This window comes from Pleurodeles waltl, chromosome 3_1 (genome assembly GCF_031143425.1).
Source record: "Pleurodeles waltl isolate 20211129_DDA chromosome 3_1, aPleWal1.hap1.20221129, whole genome shotgun sequence".
Taxonomy (NCBI): domain Eukaryota; kingdom Metazoa; phylum Chordata; class Amphibia; order Caudata; family Salamandridae; genus Pleurodeles; species Pleurodeles waltl.
Genome location: NC_090440.1, coordinates 765,906,362 through 765,924,867, shown reverse-complemented (window position 1 = coordinate 765,924,867; position 18,506 = coordinate 765,906,362).

The window sequence follows — 18,506 nt, the reverse complement described above, 5'->3', positions numbered from 1 at the left end:
CTGAGCTCATGCATTCGTTATCTAAAGTTTCCCCAGAGACCCTAAATAGCCAGAAAAGAGGGTTTGGCTACCTAGGAGAGAGGATAGGCTACTAACACCTGAAGGAGCCTATCAGCAGGAGTCTCTGACGTCACCTGGTGGCACTGGCCACTCAGAGCAGTCCAGTGTGCCAGCAGCACCTCTGTTTCCAAGATAGCAGAGGTCTGGAGCACACTGGAGGAGCTCTGGACACCTCCCAGGGGAGGTGCAGGTCAGGGGAGTGGTCACTCCCCTTTCCTTTGTCCAGTTTCGCGCCAGAGCAGGGGCTAAGGGGTCCCTGAACCGGTGTAGACTGGCTTATGCAGAATTGGGCACCTCTGTGCCCAACAAAGCATTTCCAGAGGCTGGGGGAGGCTACTCCTCCCCTGCCTTCACACCATTTTCCAAAGGGAGAGGGTGTCACACCCTCTCTCAGAGGAAGTTCTTTGTTCTGCCATCCTGGGCCAGGCCTGGCTGGACCCCAGGAGGGCAGCTGCCTGTCTGAGGGGTTGGCAGCAGCAGCAGCTGCAGTGAAACCCCAGGAAGGGCAGTTTGGCAGTACCAGGGTCTGTGCTACAGACCACTGGGATCATGGAATTGTACCAACAATGCCAGGATGGCATAGAGGGGGCAATTCCATGATCATAGACATGTTACATGGCCATATTCGGAGTTACCATGGTGAAGCTACATATAGGTAGTGTCCTATATGTAGTGCACGCGTGTAATGGTGTCCCCGCACTCACAAAGTTCAGGGAATTGGCTCTGAACAATGTGGGGGCACCTTGGCTAGTGCCAGGGTGCCCTCACACTAAGTAACTTTGCACCTAACCTTTACCAGGTAAAGGTTAGACATATAGGTGACTTATAAGTTACTTAAGTGCAGTGTAAAATGGCTGTGAAATAACGTGGACGTTATTTCACTCAGGCTGCAGTGGCAGGCCTGTGTAAGAATTGTCAGAGCTCCCTATGGGTGGCAAAAGAAATGCTGCAGCCCATAGGGATCTCCTGGAACCCCAATACCCTGGGTACCTCAGTACCATATACTAGGGAATTATAAGGGTGTTCCAGTAAGCCAATGTAAATTGGTAAAATTGGTCACTAGCCTGTTAGTGACAATTTGAAAGTAATGAGAGAGCATAACCACTGAGGTTCTGGTTAGCAGAGCCTCAGTGAGACAGTTAGGCACCACACAGGGAACATATACATGCACACCTATGAGCACTGGGGCCCTGTGTGACAGGGTCCCAGTGACACATACATATAGGCCACAAACCTATGAGCACTGGGGTCCTGACCAGCAGGACCCCAGTGACACATAACAACCATACTGAAAACATAGTGTTTTCACTATGAGCACTGAGGACTGGCTATCAGGATCCCAGTGAGACAGTGAAAACAGTGACAAACACCCTGGCATACACTCACAAACAGGCCAAAAGTGGGGGTAACAAGGCTAGAAAGAGGCTACCTTCTCACACAGAATCTGATATGAAATGGCGGTCACGTCCGCGGCGGTGCATACCGTCACCGCCGGCGTAGATCACCATTGGCCACTGTAACCCACAGGGCCCAATTATAACCAATGAGGAGTTGCACAGCTGTTCACAGCCGCCTCCCACAACGGCGCACAGCGTCAGCGGAATTACCTCACTTCCACCTGTCCCTTCACACAGGACAGGCAGACGCCATTTCAAGGGGGGGCAGGCCCTGGATAATTGCTGCGTCACTGTTTAAATTTGGACATACTGTACAATTCACACTGACCCATTACAAGTTAACAGCATGCAATGTTCTGTTGTAGCCCCATTGTTCAGTTTGGAACCGGCTCCTCTCTCTTTTGCCCCATAGATTGCTGCCGCTGCGGATGAATAAGAGATGGAGACATACCCCCGTGTACAGACCCCTGGTGCACTTGGCAACAATGGAAGACAGGCACATCATCCTCACCTATAGACTTGACAGGGCCACAATCACAGAGCTGTGTGCCCATTTGGTGCCTGACCTGACATCTGCTTTTCCGTCACCCCACTGGGATCCCCCCTCTTGGGCAAGTTCTATCTGTGCTCCATTTCCTGGCAACTGGTTCTTTCCAAGTGACAGTGGGCTTGGCAGCAGGAGTGTCACAGTCAATGTTCTCAAACGTGCTGACCAGAGTGTTGTCTGCCTTGATTAAACACATGTGCAGCCACATTGTATTTCCCCAGGTTGAAGATTTGGTCACAGTGAAGACCGACTTCTATGCAATGGGACATATCCCCAGCATAATTGGGGTGACTGATGGAACACATATTGCATTTGTCCCCACCCGTCAAAATGAACAGGTGTTCAGAAATCGTAAGAATTTCTACTCTATGAATGTACAGATGGTGTGCTTGGCGGGCCAGTACATCTCCCATGTCAATGCTAAGAATCCTGGGTCGGCGCATGATGCCTTTGTCCTGCGGAATAGCAGCATCCCAAATGTGATGGCCCAACTACAGAGGCACAGGGTGTGGCTAATAGGTGAGCCCTGGTCCCCACCCAGTATATGTTGGTGTATGGGTATGGTGTGGGCCATATGGGATAGCGTGTGGCTAAATGCTGTCCCTCAATATTGCAGGTGACTCTGGTTACCCCAACCTATCTTGGCTGCTGATCCCTGTGAGGAATGCCAGGACAAGAGCAGAAGAGCATTACAATGAGGCACATGGGTGAGCAAGAAGGATTATAGAAAGAACCTTTGGCCTCCTGAAGGCCAGGTTCAGGTGTCTCCATCTAAAAGGTGTATCCCTGTGCTACTCACCCAAGAAGGTCTGCCAGAGAATAGTGGCATGCTGCATGTTGCACAACCTTGTCCTGAGCTGCCATGTGCCTTTACGGCAGGAGGAGGAGGCTGGTGTGGTAGCAGTGGACCCTGTGGACAGTAAGGATGAGGAGGCAGAGGATGAGGATGAAGACAACAGAACAGCAGTCATCAGACAATACTTCCAATGACACACATGTAAGACAGTGTTTCTTCACATTTCATTGTCATTATTTTGAATTTCTGTGGCACTGGCAAGCTGTTATTTCCCACTTCTATGCCTATTGTACCCTTTGGCAATTCATTTTACAGATGTTGGTGCCTCACAATAGCTCCTGGTGGGATCACTGCAGCCAGCTACAGGTCATTAACATATGCTAATTTACTGTACAGTTGAATTGCAATGTTTGAACCTGGTTAAATGAATACATACTTGAAAAATTTGACATACTCCATACTTCTATTTTTTCTAAGGGTGTTTATTGAAGTGCTAAAATATTGAGGGGCAAGTGCAATGGGATGGGGTGATGATGGAGGAAAGTCCAGGGTATTGTTCCAGTCTGTAGCACAGGTGCATTGTCCAAGTGGACATAGGAAGGGGAGCAATGGCAGTTCAAGGTGGACAGGGTGACTGTGTGGGACACAATGGTGACAATCAGGAGAGTCTCATTTCCTGGCGGGGGTCTTGGCAAGTGTCTCTGGCTTCAGTCTGGATCACAGGAAACGTTTGTGGGATGGTTCTCCTTTTGCAGGGGTGGGGTACTGGTGGCCTGTTGGTCCTGTGGACAGGGCCTCCTGTCCACTAGTGGCAGCGGAGGTGGAAGGCAGTTCAGATGTCTGGCTAATGGCAAGGGCCCGCTGTTATGAGACTGACTCCATCATAATATTGGCCATGTCTGCCAGCACCCCTGCTATGGAGACCAGGGTCGTGTTGATGGCATGCAAGTCCTCCCTAATCCCCTGGTACTGTCCCTCCTGCAGCTGCCTGTTCTCCTGCACATTGTCCAGGATCTGGCCCACCGTGCCCTGGGAATGTTAGTAGGCTCCCAGGATCTCTGCAAGTGCCTCCTGGAGAGTTGGTTACCTGGGCCTGTCCTCCCCATGGCGCACAGCACTTCTCCCAGTCTCCCTGTTGTCCTGTGCCTCTGTCCCCTGAACCGTGTGCCCACTGCCACTTACCCCAGGTCCCTGATTGTATTGGGTGCGAGGTGTGGCCTGAGGTCCCTGTAGAGGTGGACACACTGCTGATTGACGTGTCCTGGGGACAGAGGTATGGGTACGCTGGGTGGGTGCTGTGGTGGTGTTTCCTGATGGGGGAGGCTCTGTGGTGTTGTATGACTGGGCCTGGGTAACCGGCTGTCCAGAGGTCCCTGATGGGCCAGGTTGGTCATCCAGATCCTGAAGTCCAGAGTTGCTGTCATCACTGTGGGCCTCTTTTGTTGGGGGATTGGATATTGCTGGCACCTCCTCTCCGCTGACATTGGCTGGGTTACCAGTGGGGATGTTAATTCTGTGTTATTGTTTACATGTCTGACATATTGTGCATCCGTGGCTTTCCCTCTTTGTTTGTATTTGCCCTGGCAGTTTTCACTTGTGTACGTTGGTATGTGGTGGGATAGCTGATTCTCTCTAGTGTGCATGCTTTTGTGATAGGTGTCCATGCAGGTCTGTGAGTGATGTCCATGCATTGGTAAGGCATGCAGGGCTTGGCATTGGGATGAGTGAGATGTGATGGTGGGGTGTGTGGGAAGTGGTGGAGTGATGGGAGTGAGGGTGGGGGGTATGTGATGGCATGCAGGTAGGGCTGTAGTAGTAGTATAGAGTTGTCTTACCAGAGTCCAGTCCTCCTCCTACTCTGGCCAGGCCCTCAGGATGCATGATTGCCAAGACTTGCTTCTCCCATGCTGTTAGTTGTGGGGGAGGAGGTGGGGGTCTACCGCTAGTCCTCTGTACAGCGAGTTGGTGTCTTGCTGCATTGGAACGTACCTTCCCCCGTAGGTCGTTCCACCTCTTCCTGATGTCATCCCTAGTTCTTGGGTGCTGTCCCATGGCGTTGACCCTGTCCACGATTCTCCGCCATAGCTCCATCTTCCTAGCTATCGATATCTGCTGCACCTGTGCTCCAAATAGCTGTGGCTCTAACATGATGATTTAGTCAACCATGGCCTTTAGCTCCTCCTTTGCGAATCTGGTGTGTCTTTGTGGTGCCATGGGTGTTGTGTGAGATGTGTTGGTGAGGGTAATGTGTTTGGGTGATGTGTGTGAGTGGTGTATAGGTGTGAGTAGTGTGTGGCTCTGGTTGTGTCTGTGGTCTTGCTGTCTCTCTCTGGTGGCAATTGTTTGTAATGGTAAAAGGTTGTAGGTAATGTGGGTGTGTGTTTTATAGTGGTGTGAGTGGGTGTGTGTGGTGTGTGTATGGGTGTCAGGTATGTGTTGTTTGAATTGTCCAATTGGAGTTGTTTTGTTTGTGTGTGTGTATTTTAAGCGAGGCGGTATGTACCACCATTGAATGTCCGGCGTGGTGATTCATGGGTCATAATGTGATGGGCGTTGTTCTGTTGGCGTAACAGTGTGGGTTTGGATACCGCTAGTTTATCACTAATGTTTGGTGTGGCGGAAATGTGTATGTGACTGAATAGTGACGGATTAGTGTGGGTGTGTCATAATATGGTGAACGGATATCCTCCGCAGTAAGTTGGCAGCAGTCAGCATGGCGGTAAGTGGGATTTACCGCCAATATCATAATGAGGGCCTAAATCATTTGAAATTTAAATGTTATTCAAGGCATCCCCATAGTGGGAATGTTGAAAGTGTGACTGTACCTATCCTTCCTTATTTTCCATACCGCAAACCCTTAAATCACTATAGTTACATACTCCACAGTTAGAGTTACCTGTCAGCAGAATACAGAGTGGATGAAAAATAGTATTTATCTTTACAAAAGCCTCATTCAATATAACTGCAAACTTTGCATTTTGCTGATCAAATAAAAGTTCACAATCAAAAGGTCTAAAGTGCCCAGGCTGTACAGCAGTAACAATTGGTACCAACTGGCACCAAGGGGAAGAGTCTAGAGGTTTGCCTTAGTACACTTGACAGAAATCCAGATGGCCAAACCACCCATAGCCCTCCCTGAGACAGCAGGTATAGCAGGGTTGCAGTATGAGTGGAACCCATTTATGTAACAGTATTCCAGAGCCCACGTCCCTGGAGACAAATCAGCTCAAAGTCTGTGAGAAAGCCCAACCAATCCTCATTATCAAGTTTTGAATGAATATCACAAAAATGTAACCCAATTCAGATAGCAGTGATACAGTGCTCATACTTTGGCCTAAATCTTCTTGATAAGCTGGGGACCCTGCAAAATATGTAGGAAAATCAAGACTGTGAGGTTTGGTATGGAACCCGGTTGAGTATATACCAATGGGCATCAGTTGTTTTCTTCAAGATTGTTTAGGAAAGAGAAACAATTACTAAGTGCTAGAAATTGGGTCTCTAGTTGGCACCCTGTGTGAGAGGAGGCCTCTTTTTGCATGGTTAGCCCCCACTTTTTGCCTGATGTTGATGTGTTCTAGAAGGTGGTAGTGCCCAGGGCCCCTGCTAAACAGGTTCCCTGGGCCAGAGCTCTTTCCCTAAAACTGTTGTGATGCTTGGCACAATTGGTTACACTCTTAACTACCCCTGTAATTCCCTAGTGAATGTGTACCACAGTGCCCAGGGCAAGATATACTAAGAGTAGGCCCCTGGGGGCAGCAGCACTGATTGTGCCACTCCCAAGGGCCCTGTTCCCAGATGCACCCAGCACTGCCATTGCAGGCAAAGTGTACTGAGGCAACCCTAAAAGGACAAACTCGACATGGCACACCCTCTGTGTGCCCTGTCCCCCTTACACTGCATATGTTATGAATAACTCACCCCTCTAGCAGGCCTTCCAGCCCTAAGGCAGGGTGCACAATACTATGGATGAGGGCATAGCTTTATGAGCAATATGCCCCCACTGTGTCCTTGCTAAACCTAGGACCTAGTGAGTGAACAGAGCAGCCATTTTAATGTATGTATTGGGCACTGATCAAACACGAGTTCCCCAACTACATAATCGCCACTCTGCACCCTGGGTTGTTTGGTGTCAAACAACTCAGAATATGAAATTCAAACTGATACCAGTATTGGATTTAACCCTAGATGTACCCAGGGGGCCATCTTAGAGGTGCCCCCTGCAAAGCTAACCCTAACTGGCAGAATTGCTGGCTGGTTCCATCCAGCTGCCACTCCAGACAGCCAATATACAAACCTGGGGGAGAGCCCTGGCTCTCTGGTTTGTTAGACAATGCCCTTCCTGGGTGGAGGAGCTAACACCCCCTCTCTCAGGAATGTGCAATACTCTGGCAGTGAGCTTCAAAGGGCTACAGCTCCTGAAACTCGAGCCTCCAGGTCCGCTGCTAGCAGTAGAGGGCTTCCCCCTTTGCAACAACCACTTTTGGCAGGAGCAAAGGCAGAAAACCAGACAAAGTGTAGGAGGAGTGGCCTCACTGAGCCTGCACCTCCCCTAAGGGCTTGCATGCAAAGTGGACCCTCTGATTCAGTTTTCTCCATCTTGGAATGGAGGAAAACAGCGATGAGTTTTAGGGAAGTGACCCTTCCCACAGGAAGTGGTCACTATAGTGGGTGTAGCCACCGTAGGATAAGTGTCCCATTGGACACTACCAGGTTCCCCATAAAACGCCCACTAAATTCCGTATTTAGTGGGCTCCCCTAGACCAAGATTGGAGATTTGAAAAAGATTTTGAAAAGGATCCCAAGAAAAGAAGAAGTCCAGCAGCAAAGAAACCGCCAGGTCGAGAACAGAGGACCTGCTGCACCAGAAGAGGTGCCAAGACCAGTTCTTGCTCACCAGAGTCCTGACAATCACGACAACAGAGGAGCTGAACACTGGACCGGCCTTCAAGGGTCACCCCAGATCTCCCTCCTGGGTGGAGGAATCACTCCAGAAAAGTAAGAAAACTGCAAAGGACCGAGAAACCAGTGAGGGACACTTCACTGAATCGCTGTTATTTCCGCGACCGGAAGTCACAGCCGGACCCGATGACACACTGACGACAGACCGGAAGTGCCCCCCAACTGTAATAAGTTTGGTGGTGCTGTGTCCCCCAGTGGCCGAGATAGAGCAATCCAGCTCCCCCCAAGCTGAAAAGCATCAGGAGGAAGCTCCAGTTGAGGGACTTTAGGAACACCCTGGACCTCTGATCAGAGTGCCCCCGTTGTCCTGTACGCGGCCCTCAAAGAGACTTACCGCCAGCTCCAGTGGACTTTGTTGCGCACAGCATCCAAGACTTCCAAAACACCCTGCACCTAGCCGCCCTGGGCCTTGAATTGCAGGATCTGCTGTGTGCCCCGGGTCCCCAACCCCTTGTGACCTCGACAGCCCAAGGGGACCCCCAGGCACCACTACAAATTTACAATCCAGCTCCCTTTTCCAAGTGGCCCATCCAGGTGGCCCTGTGCCTAGAACTTTTCCAACACTGGTCCCACCAGAACCGGGAGCTGACCAAGGCTCTCCAGCTGGCACAAGGTGCCCACAGACCACTCTGCAAAAGAAGAGACTGGTAACTCAACCGTGCGATTTTTAATGCATTTTTAAAAGTGACTGCCTTTTGATCCCTATGGTGCGTAATTACCCACAGAAAGACTAACTTTATTAAAATTTCAAAAAGTCATAACTCAAAAAGTACTTAACGTATTCTAAAGATTTTGGTCTTAAAAATTATATAAAAGCTGAAGTATTTTTATAAATCCTGGTCTTGAGTTATTCATTGAGTATGTGTGGTGCATGATTGGATTTGTGAGTACAGCAAATACTAGAACATTTCCTGGATTAGCCTAAGTGCTCGACCAGCTACCTTAAAAATTAGAGCATTAGATAGTCTGATTATTACCCCTGAAAACTAAATGTGGTTGCCCGGACCCTCTGCATAGTGTACTTGGTTTTGTACATTGCATAGAGGGCCAGCCTCCAAAACCCTATCGAAGTAGGGACCACAATCCTAGTCAAAGTAAGTCACAACACAACCACAATTATCTTGTGCTCACCCTCTGGTAGCTTGGCACAGAACAGGCAGGCTTAATTTAGAAGGCAATGTGTAAAGTATTTGTGCAATAACTCAGACAGTAACACAGCGAAAAGAACCACAAAGAGTACTCCACACCAGTTTAGGAAAATAGATAATATTTATCTAAATAAAATAAGACCAAAACAACAAAAATCCAATAGTCAAGATGTGACTTTTAAAAGTTTTAAATGAGTCTCAATCCTTAAGAATTAATGGTTGTATCCTTTTAACACACAGTACCTGGAATGCATAAAAAATAACGAGGCAGAGAGGCTGCAGAGGACGAAATGCATTGAAAAGTAAAGCAATGGATTGATTTTTCCAGCACGGCAAAAGCGATGAATTGTTTCTTTCCACACTGCAAGGCGATTAGTCGGTTTCCAGGAGCACAGCCTCGGTTCCTCACTGCGATGCAGGGATATTTTGAAAGCCCAGGGAGGATACGTGGAAAACCCAGAACGCGTTGAACAGAGGAAACAGGCATTGCGTCGATCCGCCAGGCGATGGGGTGATATTTTGACACCCAGGGACGATGCGTGGAAAACCCAGAACACGTTGAGCAGAGGTAACAGGCACTGTGTCAATCTGGCAGGTGATGCAGTGATTTTTCAGCCATGGAGCAGGTGCTGCATTGATCTGGCAGGCATTGGGTCAAATTTTGCAGGTGCTGCATCAATTTTCTGACACGCTGGACATTCTCTTCTTTCGTGAAGTCTTTGATAGCACTGAGACCTCAGAACAGGAGGCAAGCACAATCCAAGCCCTTGGAGAGCACTTGAGGAGGAAGGCAGAGTCCTTCCACAAGAGTCAAAGGTCAGCAGGCAGCAGGGCAACAAGCAGGCCAGCAGTCCTTCCAGCAAGGCAGTCCAGATGAGTCCTTTGGGCAGCCAGGCAGTCCCTCTGACAGAGTCCAGTTGTAGGTCCAGAAGTGTCTGAATTGGTGGAGTCGCAGATCCAGTATATATACCCAAAATTGCCTTTGAAGTGGGGGAAACGGCAAAGAGTGGTTTTAAAGTGCACTATGTTCCCCTTTCAATCTAGCCCTGTCTGCCAGGAGCCCTGTAGGAGAGTTATCAGTCCTTTGTGTGAAGGCCAGCCACTGGCCTTTGAAGTGTAAGAGAGATCCCTTCAACCCTTCCTGCCCGGAGAAACCCATCTGTATGCAGATGAAGGCAGATACAGCTGAGTGTGCTGTTTAGGGCGATATGGGTGGAATTCACAAGGGGAGCTATCAACCAGCACAGACCAGACATAAATTGGTGCAGAGAAATGCCTATTTTCTAAAAGTGGCATTTATGAAATAGTAATATAGAATCCAATTTCAACAGTAAGTAGGATTTCTCACTACTGTTCCAAACATCCCATATATGACAAGTCTATTCCTCTCAGATCAGAAATTACCACTTTCAAGCATGTGAGGTAATCTCTAATGCTGTCCTATGAGAGGAGCAGGCTTCACAGTAGTGATAAACGACTTTGGGAGTTTTCCACTACCAGGACATGTAAAACATATGAGTACATGTCCTGCCTTTTACTTACATAGCACCCTGCCCTATGGGTCACCTAGGGACTACCTTTTATATGAAAGTAAAGGGGAATGTAGGGCTTTGCAAGTAGTTTTAAATGCCAAGTCGAAGTGGCAGTGAAACTGCACACACAGGCCTAGCACTGGCAGATATGAGACATGGTTAAGAGCTACGTATGTGGGTGGCATAATCAGTACTGCAGACCCACTGAATTTAATTTACAGGCCCTGGGCACATCTAGTGCACTTTACTAGGGACTTATAGGTAAATTAAATATGCCAATTGGGTATGAGCAATGTTACCATGTTTAGGGGAGATAGTACAAGCACTTTAGCATAGGTCAGCAGTGGTAAAGTGTGCAGAGTCCTAAAACCAGCAAAAAAGGGATCAGAAAAATCTAGGGAGACAGGCAAAAAGTTGGGAGAAGACCACTCTAATGCTGTCAGGTCTAACACTAAGAGGTAGCAGGGGTGTTTGTAGACAGACTATGGGATTCCCAAGTTCCTTATAATTTGCAGATGTCCCCCTGTGCAAGGCCCTTCAGGGCTATTGAAGTAGCCCAGGAGTAACGCTCGAACTAGACAGAGGGAATCAGACAGGTGTCTTAATGCTGCTAAAAAATTCCTCACCACCCAAGGGGATCTGAAGTTTACAACTACACACTCCCCATCTGATGTTTTTGTGCCATGGCCAACACACAACAACCTTCTCACTGTCAATATCTCATGCAAAAGACCCTCCAACCAGCCAGCATTAGATCTAAACCAGTGCATGGTTTTATGTTTCAAGTACTTTTTCATTTCCTTCTTTCCTGTATTTAGGATGGGAACACGATCAAGCATAATAACTTAAGGTGTTGAGTAAGGTGGAAGGTGGAAGTGTACCCAGTGGGGTAGATGTTGTTCTATCAGGATCCTGATCAGCACATCTCCCTGTAGCTTCAGGAAGGACCTCTATTTCTGGGGCTACTGGTGTTAGTCCCCCTGGACAATTATTGGTAGAACCTTCAGAAACAAATTGAGTGCTGCCATTGATGTGGGTGGGTGCTGGACAGGTCCAGGAGGGGGCTGAATGGATAGGACCCCAGACACAGGAATTGCATGAGGGCCTAAATCCGCCTGATTAATCGTCACATGAGCCTTTCCCAACTGGTTATGTAGTAAATGGCCAGAAGAGGCTGCAATTTTCTCAAGCCTGTTTATTTTTTACTGATAGTTCCTCTCTTAAAAATCTCACCAATGCTTCCAGTCTGATTAATAAGTCATCACTGCTTTTATCAGTGCGCCTAATTGCACCACTATTGGGGAAGTGGCACTTTCTTCTTGAAGCCTTTATTAGGTGGAAAGCCGCTAATCTCACCCATTTTCGCGGGCTGGTGCTGTAGTTTCCTTCTCAATGGTATCTGCTTAGTACATCTGCTTTTTGGACAGTGGTAAGTCCAATTGGGAGGTGGGATCTCTAGCATCTATGGATGGGTCTGTAGGAGGCTGGCCTGGCTTATAGTGGGTACCTTGTGGTACTTACACCTTGTGCCAGTTCCAGTTATCCCTTATTAGTAGAATAGAGGTGTTCTAGCAGCTTAGACTGATAGAGGTAGCTATAGCAGAGCAGCTTAGGCTGAACTGGGAGACATGCAAAGCTCCTACTATACCACTTATATAATATAGCACTATATCATAAGAAAACACAATACTCAGAGCTACTAAAAATAAAGGTACTTTATTTTAGTGACAACATGCCAAAAGTATCTCAGAGGATATACTCCCTTAGGAGGAAAGTAATATACACCAAATATATACACACAAACCAAAATCAGGTAAGTAACAGTTAGAAAAGTAGTGCAAATACTGTAGAACACAATAGAATGCAATAGGAGACAATAGGCCTAGGGGCAACACAAACCATATACTCCAAAAGTGGAATGAGAACCACAAATGGACCCCAGGCCTAGTGTAGTGTGTAGAGGGTCGCTGGGAGTGTAAGAAAACACTAAGGGTGTCCAAGATACCCCAAGACCCTGAAAAGTAGGAGTAAAGTTACCCTACTACCCTAATACCCCAGAAAGACAGTGAAGGCGAGATAGGGGATTTGCAAGGACAACAACTGACTGCAAAACACCGAAGACGGATTCCTGAACCTGAGGACCTGTAAAAGAAGGGGACCAAGTCCAAGAGTCACGCAAGTGTCCAGGGGGGGCAGGAGCCCACTAAACCCCAGATGAAGGTGCAAAAGGGCTGCCTCTGGGTGGAAGAAGCTGAAGATTCTGCAACAACGGAAGGTGCCAGGAACTTCTCCTTTAGTCAAAAGATGTCCCACAGTGTGCTGAAGGATGCAGGGTTGTTTCCATGCCAAAATACCGCAAACAAGCCTTGCTAGCTGCAAGAGTCGGGGTTGAGAATTTTGGGTGCTGCCAAGGCCCAGGAAGGACCAGGAGGTTGCCCCTTGGAGGAGGAGACAGAGGGGGTGCTCAGCAACACAGAGAGCCCACTCATAAGCAGGCATCACCCGCAGAAGCACCTGAACAGGCACTTAGAAGATCTGAGGACAACAGTTGACTCAGAGCCACAAAAGAGGGTCCCATGACGTCGGAGTCCAACTCAGCTTTTTGGGCAATGCAGGACGGAGTGCTGGGGACCTGGGCTAGGCTGTGCACAAAGGAAGTCTTGCAAAAGTGCACAGAAGCCCGAGCAGTTGCACTTCACGCATTACACAGGATTACTGTCTGGAGTGGGGAGGCAAGGAATTACCTCCACCAAATTTGGACAGAAGGGCCACTGGACTGTCAAAGACACTTGGATCCAGCTCCTGTGTTCCAGGAACCACGCTCGTCAGGATGAGAGGGGACCCAGAGGACCGGTGATGCAGAAGTTTGGTGCCCACAGGAGATTTCTCAGCTTCCAGTGCAGGGTGAAGGCAGACAGCCCTCAGAGCATACACCACCAGGAAACCATTGAGAAAGCCGACAGGATAAGGCGCTACAATGTTGCTGGTAGTCTTCTTGCTACTTTGTTGCGGTTATGCAGGCGTCCTGGAGCAGTCAGCAGTCGATCCTTGGCAGAAGTCGAAGAGGGAAGTGCAGAGGAACCCTGGTGAGCTCTTGCATTCGTTATCTGGTGAGATACCCACAGGAGAGACCCTAAATAGCCCACAGAGGAGGATTGGCTACAGAGAAAGGTAAGCACCTATCAGGAGGGGTCTCTGACGTCACCTGCTGGCACTGGCCACTCAGAGCTGTCCATTGTGCCCTCACACCTCTGCATTCAAGATGGAAGAGGTCTGGGACACACTGGAGGAGCTCTGGGCACCTCCCCTGGGAGGTGCTGGTCAGGGGAGGGGTCACTCCCCTTTCCTTTGTCCAGTTTCGCGCCATAGCAGGGCTGGGGAGATCCCTGAACCGCTTATGCAAGGAGGGCACCATCTGTGCCCTTCAAAGCATTTCCAGAGGCCAGGAGAGGCTACTCCTCCCAGGCCCGTCACACCTATTTCCAAAGGGAGAGGGTGTAACACCCTCTCTCAGAGGAACTCCTTTTTTCTGCCTTCCTGGGACCAGACAAACCCAGGCCCCAGGGGGGGCAGAAATCTGTCTGAGGGGTTGGCAGCAGCAGTAGCTGCAGAGGAGACCCCGGAAAGTTAGTTTGGCAGTACCCGAGCTCTATGCTGGAGACCCGGGGATGCATGGAATTGTCCCCCCAATACCAAAATGGTATTGGGGTGACAATTCCATGATCTTAGACATGTTACATGGCCATGTTCGGAGTTACCATTGTAACACTACATATAGATATTGACCTATGTGTAGTGCACACGTGCAATAATGTCCCTCACTTACAAAGTCTGGGGAATTTGCCCTGAACAATGTGGGGGCACCTTGGCTAGTGCCAGGGTGCCCACACACTAAGTAACTTTGCACCTAACCTTCACCAAGTGAGGGTTAGATATATAGGTGACTTATAAGTTACTTAAGTGCAGTGTAAAATGGCTGTGAAATAACGTGGACGTTATTTCACTCAGGCTGCAGTGGCAGTCCTGTGTAAGAATTGTCTGAGCTCCCTATGGGTGGCAAAAAGAATGCTGCAGCCCATAGGGATCTCCTGGAACCCCAATACCCTGGGTACCTAGGTACCATATACAAGGGAATTATAAAGGTGTTCCAGTGTGCCAATCAGAATTGGTAAAATTAGTCACTAGCCTGCAGCGACAATTTTAAAAGCAGAGAGAGCATAAACACTGAGGTTCTGGTTAGCAGAGCCTCAGTGATACAGTTAGGCACCACACAGGGAACACATACAGGGCATACTTTATGAGCACTGGGGTCCTGGTTAGCAGGATCCCAGTGACACATAGGCAAAAACAAATGTACATACAGTAAAAATGGGGGTAACATGCCAGGCAATATGGTACTTTCCTACAGGGTCCGCAACAGAAACAACCTCCCCACACAGCCCATCCAAAACGCCACAAGCCAGGGTTTCTCTGCCTTTCTCGTGGGCATCAGAACTTACACCAATAATCACGTGTGTACTCTCACTAACAGCCCAATCCACCTTTGAACCAGTCCAGTGGATCGCTGATCAGGGATCGTGAGCTGTTGTAGTCCATCTATGTCAATGGACGTGGAGCAATAGACAAAGAACAGAGAATGTCACCTCACTGCATCAAGTTTTTCCTCCACCTGCCCAATTTCCAAATGTAATGCCCCCATGATTGATGACAGGTAATTTGTAATAGAGGGAGGGTTTGTTGTTGCTGATGGGTTGGTGTAGGAGGCTGGCCTGGCTTATAGTGGGTACCTTGTGGTACTTACACCTTGTGCAGGTCCAGTTATCCCTTATTAGTAGACTAGAGGTGTTTCTAGCAGCTTAGGCTGTTAGAGGTAGCTATGGCAAAGCAGCTTAGGCTGAACTAGGAGACATGCAAAGCTCCTACTATACCACTTATATCATATAGCACAATATCATAGGAAAACACAATACTCAGAGTTACTAAAAATAAAGGTACTTTATTTTAGTGACAATATGCCAAAAGTATCTCAGAGAATACCCTCACTTAGGAGGTAAGTAATATACACAAATTAGATGTACACAAACCCAAAAAAGGGAAGTAACAGTAGGAAAAGTAGTGCAAACAATGTAGAATCACAATAGGATGCAATAGGTAGACATAGGTCTTGGGGCAACACAAACCATATACTCCAAAAGTGGAATGCGAATCACAAATGGACCCCAGACCTATGGGAGGTTGTAGAGGGTCGCTGGGACTGTAAGAAAACAGTAAGGGTGTCCAAGATACTCCACCCCAAGACCCTGAAAAGTAGAAGTAAAGTTACCCTACTACCCCAGAAAGACAGAATAGTCGTGATAGGGGATTCTGCAAGAACCACAAGCACCAGCAAAACACTGAAGACGGATTCCTGGACCTGAGGACCTGTAAAGGAAGGGGACCAAGTCCAAGAGTCACGAAAGTGCCTGGGGGGGCAGGAGCCCACTAAACCCCAGATGAAGGTGCAAAAGGGCTGCCTCCGGGTGGAAGAAGCCAAAGATTCTGCAACAACGAAAAGGGCTAGGAACTTCTCCTTTGGATGGAAGATGTCCCACAGCGTTCTGGAGGTTGCAGACGTGTTTCCAGGCAGAAATACCGCAAACAAGCCTTGCTAGTTGAGGATTTTGGGTGCTGCTGGGGACCAGGAAGGACCAGGATGTCACCCCTTGGAGGAGGAGACAGAGGGGGCACTCAGCAACTCAGAGAGCCCCCACAGAAGCAGGCAGCACCTTCAGAAATACCGGAACAGGCACTTAGAAGATCTGAGGACAGCGGTCGACTCAGAGTCACAAAGGAGGGTCCCATGACGTCGGAGTCCAACTCAGCGAGTTGGGCAATGCAGGACGGAGTGCTGGGGATGAGGGACAAGACTTTGAAGTGATGTCAGAGTTGTGGGTCTTTCCAGTTTTAATGGCACTGGAAACGTTTCCCTCGAGGCGCATACCTCTGTGGCCCAGGGTAGTGCCAGCACAGCGTCATGCTCATGAAGGGCCGGGAGAAGGGCGGTGGCTGTCAACTCCGGCAGCTACCTGGCTGCTGGCTCCGACCACCTTTATCTTTGTCGCTGCATAATAAGTAGGCTGGGGAAGGAGTATGACATCAGATCAATTCTGCTGTAATGCATGTGCTAGGTGTTCCTACTTTGGGCATTGTGTTAATTGGAAGAATACCTTCCGGAGCAAACTACAGGGTGTTGCACCTCCACAGCATCCGAGCTACCTCCTGCCGTACCAGGCCTGATTTTCCCTAGAGTTCTGGACATCTCTGTGGCAGTGCTCGGCCCCCTCAGAGCTCTTGAGGCAGACAGGTGAAGCCTGTAGCTTCCTTTCTCCCAAACCACAAGACATCCTAGGACTATGCAAGTGACAGACAGTATAGGTGGCACTGGGCCATAATTCCATCCTCTGACCTTACCTAACCATTGCTCACAGCTCCTTCCTCCTCACCCGCTTTCCACAACTTCATCCATCTGACAATAACGGCTTCACGGTTTCCCCCTCTTTTCTCCTGCCACCCAACTGGTGTCAGTGCCACCTCCAAAATGTGCAAGACCCTGGAGGATGATGGAGATGTGAGTGTGGCCGTATCCATTACCGCACACGTCACAGAATTTGGTAAGGAGGACCTAGCACAGACTCTCAATCAATCAATCACGCTAAGACGCCAAATGTTTGGGCGCATGTGGGAATGTTGGCATGTGAGTGTCATTGAGTGCATGTGTGAGTATCATCTGAATGTGTGTGTCTGTTTGTCTGCATATATGTTGTGTCAAACTTGTGTTGTGTGGTTGTGCAAGAGAGTTGAGGGATATGTCTGGCAGATGGGGCAGCCTGATGGCTCTCCGTGGTATAAGCGGGCACCGCCTTCACATAGTGGACATGTCTAATAGTATACTTGATGTTTACTTTATGGAACACTACCTTGACCTAGTGAAGATGCTCAGTAGCATGCTGGTTCTTCCTTAAAGAATGGGACAATGTCTTGACTAGTGGCCATACTCTACGACATTCTGGCTGTCCCTTGCTTAATGGAGCACGTCTATGACATAGTAGACAACCTTCTGGATATCTCTCTCATAAAGGGACACCTCTTCACTCGGCATGCTTAGCAATCTTCTGGCTGTCCCTTGCATTAAGCAGCTCCTCCTTGGCAAGTACGAATTCCTGGCAACGTTCTGAATCTCCTAGCATAATGATGGCCCAACATTGTCATTCCATGGTTTCCCTGGCATTTGTTCAGGGTGATAAGGAGGAATGAAATGCATAATTTGTCCTTGTGTGCCAGTACCACATGTGATTGCTTACTGAAGATTACAAGCTTGGGAATTTCCTGACCAACTACAGTTTGTTTCAGATTGAGTTTTGTGATTTGAACTTATTTGTAATGCAGCTTTAGCATTTCACAATGAAAGATCTGTGCTTTCAGAAGCTGACAAGCTGAAGTTTCAGCCAACATTTTTATTCAGATTTATTTCTAAAGCTGATATTTTACAAGGTAATTTATGTACAGTTCAAGGGGGTTGGTGAAGGTCTTGGAAGCTTAGTCAAGAGTATATTTCATCATTTATTGTGGAGAAAGTTTCTGTGATATTTCTACTGCTCTCAGGGGCCTCTGCATGTGTTATTGATGTAACATGTCTCCTCGCCGATCCTGTACGCTCTATGTAATTAATCAGTAGCATTGGTGTGTCAAGTCCTGTACAAACCTAGATTGTCTCTCATGGAGCGGTTGTTTTAACTATTTAAGGGAGGGGGCAGAAATGATCAGTTGGGATCACTCCAATTTCCCTGAAATAAGGGTATATAAATCAAAACAAGGGGTCCCCTATGAGTCCAGTCCCTCTGGGCGATACCAGCACATGAGTGATTTTCTTATAAAGCTCTCACCCTTCAAGAAAATCTGAAGGCATGCTTCATTATAGAGTTTTCATGATGGAGTCTACTACTTCACCGTAGACTTCAACCTGATCTGTTTGAGGGCACACTTTCAGATATTTGACATGATCCTAGCAGTAAATAGTTAAAAGACTGC